We start from the raw sequence: 8,001 nt of genomic DNA, 5'->3' as shown, positions 1-8,001 counted from the left end.
TGGGTGGACCTATAAGGGTATAGCTCACACTGAACAGACCCACAAAGAGACTCTATGAGGAACTCTCACAGAGAGTATCATTAGAGTAGTCTCTTTATATTTGGGTATGTCTTTCCTAAGACCAGAAGTTATTACCTAGACTGTGTTCTAGAAGGCATGCTTTGATTGTGCACCTCGTCTGCATGAAACATGGAGACTCATAAGTATACTGTTGGGCTTGTCCTGAAAGAACACAGGGCTAGGGTGATAAGCTGACGGAATTCGTCAAATCTCTGTGAGAGATTAGGTTATCTGTAAACCGGAGAAATCGGGATCACATTTACAGGGACTCGAGAATCTATGAATAGTAAAAGAGATCATGAGATGATCTTCCTTTAGAGTCTGTAAATTGAAGATTCCCTATTTCGAATAAAGCTTACACTAAACCGCAGGGGTTGATACGCTTCCTTACCCTAGGTTTTATGGGAAGGTAACCGAGACGAAAGGAAATATATACGGCAACCAAATATGTGCAATAGGATGATCAAGTCACTAATCTAACTAGGTCTGGGGCAACAAAGCATTGCTAGTGCTCTGTGTTGTCATTAGATGGGTTGTGGGCTTATTGGGCCCAAGCCCATTTATGTCAGTGGCTATGTTGGACCTAATGGGTCACTTACTAACACCTAATTGTCTAGATGCTCTAGCATTAATGGTATTGGGCCTAACAATTGTTATTAGCCCAAGAAGTAGTTTGGAACTCCACAGATAGGGTGGAGGGCGCATGGATCTAAGTAATAGGCTTGGATAGTCCAAGACATTACTAATTAGTTAAATTAATTATCAAATGTTTAAATTTTGAATTTGAATTTTGAAATTCGAATTTTGAATTTTGAAATTCGAATTTTGAATTTTGAATTCGAAATTTTGAATTTTGAAATTTGAAATTTGAAATTTGAATTTTGAAATTTGAATTTGAATTTTGAATTTGAATTTGAATTTAAAATTTAAGTGTTTGAAAGTTTGAATTCAAATGTTTGAAATTCGAATTTGAATTGGCTATGAAAAGTTGTTTCATAACAAAAGGATAAGATGAGATATTGTTGGAACATATCAAGAGGAAATCTTTTGGACATGATCTAAGAAGATTTGGGGTGCTGATTTGGCTGTTGGTTAGTCATCAGAATCAGCTCCAGAAGATACGATCTGTTGGGAGAATATTTGAGTGATTTGATTCAAGTTTGAATGCAACTACTCAAACGTATCTGGTCATTATTTAGGCTATATGGGGCGCACCATATAACTGATTATATGATGATTTATGATCAGATATTTGATTAGGTTTTGAACCTAATATATCATAAAGATATGATAGGATGTTGTTGGCAAGATTTGATGAGATTTGATTTGCAACAAATCATATTCTCTCTCTCTTTGATGGAGCGCCCTTTTGGAAGGGATTTTTATTGATTAAAAATCTGATTTGTTTTTAACAAATAGGTTCCTCTTGTGCGCCTCTATATATATGTTCCTTCTAGGGTTTTTAAAAAACCAACCAAGCCATTCTCTTCTCCTCTCCTGCGCCACTTTTTGTGAAGTTTTCACATTGAAAGCTTCACTCTTTCAAACACTTTTACCTAGCCTTTCTCTTCACACAGTGTGCGCTTAGCAAGCCTCATTGTAGTGATCACTTGGCGGTTTCACAAGAAGGAGTTCTTGCACCTAGACGCAGTGGGTGGTGTGGATCAACGTTAGAGGGTCTGAACCCTTCAGACCTACCTTGATCATCACGAGTTTTCACGAACAAGGTAACATCATGCTTTCCTAAAGCATGATCTTGAATGCATGTGTGTTCCGCAATGAAAAAGTTTTATTTTTCCCTCCAGCATGCATCGGCCTTCAAGGCCAATTCTACTTTCAGTCTGGTCTACGTGTTGTAGTTCCGTGACTAGAGTCATAATTATGTTATTTATGTTATGAGGTATTTCAGTTAGCTGTCTTGTGCAATTTTCATACAGGCGATGTTTTATGAAATGAAGTAAGTAATTCAACTTGGCTAATGATAATGACATCATAATTGAACAGAAAAAGATATTTCACACTTTTAAATTAAGCGTGGCTTAATACGATGATATGATAACAAATCGGATATATACAGGGTGTTACACGCTGCCCCTTAGAGCGAACTAGGTGTGCCATGTGCCTGACATGCACTAGTTCGCTGAGGGTCCAAGCGAACTATGTGTCATGTGGCACCAGCCCCATAGTTCGCTGAATGGGCCAGCGAACTAGGTGCCAAGTGGCAACAACTGACACAGTTTGCTGTATCCTATAGCAAACTTTGTGCTACGTGGCAGTTCCCTACAAGTTTGTTGCATGAGACAACAAATTACCTGCCGACAGTTACAATTCGCTGGCCTGTATAGCGAACTCAGTGTTATTTATACCCACCCCTTCCCTTCCCACTCCCACTTTGTCATTTTGTTGCATTTTTCTTTGAAAGATCCACTGTTTTTTTGTTATTTTTTATACTTTCAGTACATAATGAGTGAGAGTACCAATGATTTAATATGCATTTTATATTACAATGGGAGAAGATATTTTTGACCGAATGGTCAAGTGTTTGAAGGAGATACAGAGATGTTCCGTATGAGTCCCCGTTGCAAATATAGTGAGCTGAAGAAAATAATATACAAGAAGTTGAGATTACAATGAGGTCAATCCCTGTCTCGACTGATTGCTAGATTCGCCTCTGGTAACCCGATGCAGTGGGTTGCTGTGGAGGTTGTGGAGGATGAAGATGACTCATTAGTAGTTGATGCATTTCGATAGCATGGAGAGTCCTCATACATCGAGTTTTATGCGGAACTAAACACTGGTGGAGAGGAAGCACTCAAAGTTTCGTCCCTACTAGTTACTCCATAGACATTTACAGGGAGCCGCAAGTAAATCCGGATGATATACATGTGTCACCCCCACCACCATCACCCCCACTGACAATGCCTTTAGATGTGATTCATGCCGATGACATGTATGATCCCTCGTGGCGTACTGATAGTTCCGAGGAAGAGGTTGATGAAGGTCTTGTCCCTGACAGTGACTTATCGGATACAAATATTGATGGTGATTTCGAAATAGAGCCGTCTACTGCATTATGTGAACCGATTCCATCATCGGGCATTAACAGTACGCATGACCCACCACCCATGGCAGGTTAGTTTATTTACGGTTATTTTTATTTTATTTGAAATGGTATTAATAATGACATGCAAACTTGGTGTCAAACAGGGGAGGATAGTGTACCATTTTGGTAGCGTCTGATGTGAGAGTAAACGAACCGTCTTGACGTATAAATGTTAAACCTGCAAAAATATTGCGCAAACAATATTACCAATTTATATAATGGACACAATATGCAGTTATACAACAAAGACAATATGCAGATTGGAAGAAAAACATGGTAATGCAAAAAAACAATTACCTGGCTCCATATATAGCGTCGGGGTCAGTGACCTCAGGGAAACGAAGTGAGATGGTAGGGAGTCGCATCCATGCCCACAACTGCAATAATAAAGCACATTCTCCCATGTCGGATCGACCGGGCTCTGTGACCTTGCACAACTCCTTGTACAAGGTAACAAGTACGACAGAGCCCCAAGAAAATGTCCTCGTCCGCTAAAAATCGTCGAGGAATAATAAATATCGTGCCGGGGCAAAGATGGATGCAGTCTCAATGAATAACATCCCCCCAATGTCGGCATGTTGTGCGTAATGCAGAAAACTCTGACGAAGAAATGTCAGCGACAACTGGTTCTCTTGAAAATCTTGCTGCCGCCCGGGCTGAACTCCTAACAAATCAGTAATCAGTTGCTGGAAAGAATGGGCTCCAACGCGGCCACAGGTAACCTCTCCATCTGTGGGCAACCCCAGCAAATGGTGAACATCCTCCAACATGATTGTCACCTCACCCATCAGCATATGAAATGTACGCGTTCAGGCCGCCATCTCTTAACAAGGGCCGATATCAGCGAGTGATCAATCTGTTTACGAAACAGTAGTAATTTACCAAAATTTATAATACACTAACCTTGTGGTTGTGCAGATGCGCAATGTGATAAAATCCAGCCAGCCTAAGGTACGACTCGATATCCTCCGGTATATCAAGGTGATCATGTGTTGCAGCGTGCCTAACATTAAGGACACGATCACGTACGGATGGGTCATCCGATGTGTTCCACACATGGGGGAAAATGTGCTTCTCTTACAACACAAGGAGAGAACGGTCGGATGGACCCGGGTCGATGAAAGTCTGATGCGGGTCGTGCTGGTCCATGGATCTATTTACAACAACAATTATATTACAATTACAAAATTATAATATATAAAAACTAAATACTAATTACTAAGAAATAATTAAATATCAAACATGTGGACAATATTCTATAATTCATAAATAAATAAATATTAATTAATAAAAAATTACAACATTAATATACATAGAACAATTAATATAATTAAATATTACTTAATTTTATTAAATAATGCATAAATAATACCACACAATTAATGTTATTAAAAAAATAATATGATACAATTACTAATTCTTCTAACCTAAGTTTTCTACACTAAATAAATTCACATTCACAATTAGTATTATATAATAATAGGTAATTAATAAATAATACGACACAATTAATATTCTACACTATATTTTTAACTTATACATAAATATATTTAATATTATATAACTACATAATGTCATTTAATTGAATATTATTACGAATTGCTTAATAAAAAATATTAAATACCAAAATTTAACAACATTAAAGTCAAAATTTTGTAACCTATTTTTCAACCTTATAACTAAATAATGTTTTTAAATTTAATATTATAAAATATTGCATAGTCAAAAATTTATTAAATACAATTAACAACATTAAAATAAAATTTTTCTAAACTACATTTCAACCTATAACTAAATAATCCATAAAGAACAATTTATTCAATACAAATTTTAACAACATTAATATACAATTTTCCTAACCTACGGTACCAACCAATAGCTAAATAACGTGGCACAATTAATATTAGTAATTAATGCATAATTATAAATTATAAATTACTAAATTTAACAACATTAATATAAATATTTTATAAAATAAGTTTAAATTCTTTAAATAATATCAAACAATTAACATTACTAAATAATACATTAATATAAATATAAAAACCTAACAACAATAATATTAAATCATACATTCATAAGAAACAATTCTATCCTATTGTCACAATTGTGTCTTCTAACCTAAGGTTTCATGCTAAAAATAACTATTAACAACATTTAAGTACAATATACAAAGCTATAAAAAAATAAAATATGTTAAATACTAACCTTAAATGTAGAGAGAGAAACACAATGAGAGAGAAAGTGAAAATGTAAAAGAGATAGAGTGAGAGGGAGAAAGGAGTTGGGTAGATGTAACACCCCGTGTATACCCGGAATATTAACATTACATCGTATTAAGCGGTGCTTAATTAAAAATGCGGAATATTCTTTTACTTTTCAATTATGACGTCATTATCAATTACCAACTTGATTACTTAATCAATTTCATAAAATATCGCCTGTATGTAAATTGCAATAAGACATCTACTGAAATACCTCAATATATAGATAAAGTGTGTATCTAAATCACGGCATTACATCAAGTAATCCGGACAATATCCTGGTACATTATTACAACTCCAAAAGACTCAAGACATGACAATACTATGTGTCATGGACAATCCCCATGCTCACCAAATAAACATAGTAACCAACGAGTCTCAACATAAAACTCCAATACATAAACTGAAGCTATAAGCATAAAAGCAGCATACAAATCCAGCATCCAATCATGACAGCATAATATAACAACAATCTAACTCAGCTCCGGCCTCCTGCCGCCTGAGGTCTCAATATTACCTGACCCTGAAATAAGCATTCCCCAAACGTGGGGTGAGATCTTGTAACACCCTCTCTTGTAGGCCTCCAAGAGAGTTGTTTGCTAAGCGGAATTAGAGTTTCTTAATAGTATTTTAGAGACTGAAAAAAAATTCGCTTTTACATTGCCAATTAAAACAAAAGAGGGGATCTGGTTGATTACAAAAATCAGAGCACACAAAATTTCTTAAACTTATTAAAAATATAAATTTCCTGATAGACCTTGCTGTCTTTAAAATTCGTATAAAATCCAGTTCAACGATTCAGAAATATATTCTTTGTAAGCTGGAAACTAGACATCTGAGGCTTCATGTTCATATTAAATAATAGTGATTTGGAGTTCGTTTGCCCCTCAAAACATAACTCGCAATATAAGAGAGAAAACAGTGGAAATATCACAAACGTCCTGGCTGGTAAAATTCATAATAAATCGAGCTTTCAGAATTTCTTTGCAAGGTTTATATATAATGAAACTAGACACCTGGGGCTACACTTGCATATAAATTATAAGAAAATCGAAGGTCCGTAGCCCCAGTTCGACAACTTACAAAGTGCTCGCAAAGACTTTTCAAAACTCAGCATTTAAATAACATGTCAAAATCCTTTTCGCAAACATTTCAACATCTGTTTCCAAAATACTTGCTGGTCATAAAATCGTAATGCAATAATAAAATCATAGTTCACAGTAATAAAAGCTTCTCAATTTCATATAGTCATCCATAAAATATCACATCAATAGCAGCATGCCCAAAACAGTAGAAGCCAACAGCAAATATCCAAGCCCCCAAAGCTTTTACGTCCTCCTGCCATTTTGTAAAAATAGCAGCCCCAAAGGGGTGAGAGAAAATCCCAGTAGTGTGGCAACAAAACCATAATGCAACAATATTAACTAGGCACAAAATCATAAATAGTCACTTCAAACATTTAATCCTTTTCATCATATATGATAACGCGTATATAACGCCATTTTTCCTTTACGCTCATAGCACCGTCGTGCGCGTAGCATCACAGTGGGTATTCCTAATGGCTCCCATGAAGGTGAATCCCACTGTGGAACCTATGCGGACTGAAGCCAAGTGTCCCCTCTCCTGGTACCAGGCATGCCTATATGATGCATGCTCAGTCACATGTCCTCAATACAAATATATATATATATATATATTCAAGATGTCATGAATCAAGTATACATGCCATGTTATGCAATCGCACCCAACAGAAAAATGTATTATGATGTAAAATGCATGCATATATCATATCATCCTTTCATATTCTTACCTTGGCTCATCATCATCATAACATACATAGAACAAATGTGAGCAACACATCACAATTCCATACACTAGCCAATAGTCACATTAGGTAATACCGCCTACACATACCTCGCGTCCAAGCAATAATCAACAGCACCAACAGTCAGCCCACACAATAAGAGTTACGTGCACCTAATTACATGTGGAACAAGTCAGAGTCTGTTTCATTTTATTCCTATGATTTATCCGTCTTTCTCACGCTTCTAATTCTTATTCTGTAATCGGTTTTTCACAGCTTCTATACTATTTTAATTTATGACTTCGTACATTATCACTTACCGGTCACAACAACATTATTCAATGTTTATTCAAGTGCATAACTCAGCTTTCAAATCCTTAACAACATGCATCAATTTTGACTTAGAGTTAATATACTAATTTATGAACAGAAAATTTCTAAGTTCCCTAATACATTCGGGTTCGTTTTAGTCGAATACTAGGTGTTCCCAATTAATTTAATTTCATCAACATTCATACCATGTCTAAGAGGCGCAAAAACTCATCAGCATACTGTGTTACTTAAATTTTCGCATACAAAGCTGGACGCCTCAGTCAATCCTTCCAACACAGTTTAATGAAAATTCAAGAGGAGCTATTTCTACTCATCAATCAGATTTTAAAGCTTACATGCACTAGGTTCAACAACTACCCAAATGAGCAGAATAGAAGAATGTACAAGACAAAGGAATACTATCTCCCAAGGCTGTATATGGTTAACGTGACAGTGGG

The sequence above is a fragment of the Gastrolobium bilobum genome, unplaced genomic scaffold (genome assembly GCF_033153095.1).
Source record: "Gastrolobium bilobum isolate Gb01-03AN ecotype WA unplaced genomic scaffold, APGP_CSIRO_Gbil_v1 utg3817, whole genome shotgun sequence".
Classification (NCBI taxonomy): Eukaryota; Viridiplantae; Streptophyta; class Magnoliopsida; order Fabales; family Fabaceae; genus Gastrolobium; species Gastrolobium bilobum.
The sequence above is the reverse complement of the archived record's forward strand: the minus strand, read 5'-3'. Positions refer to the sequence as shown.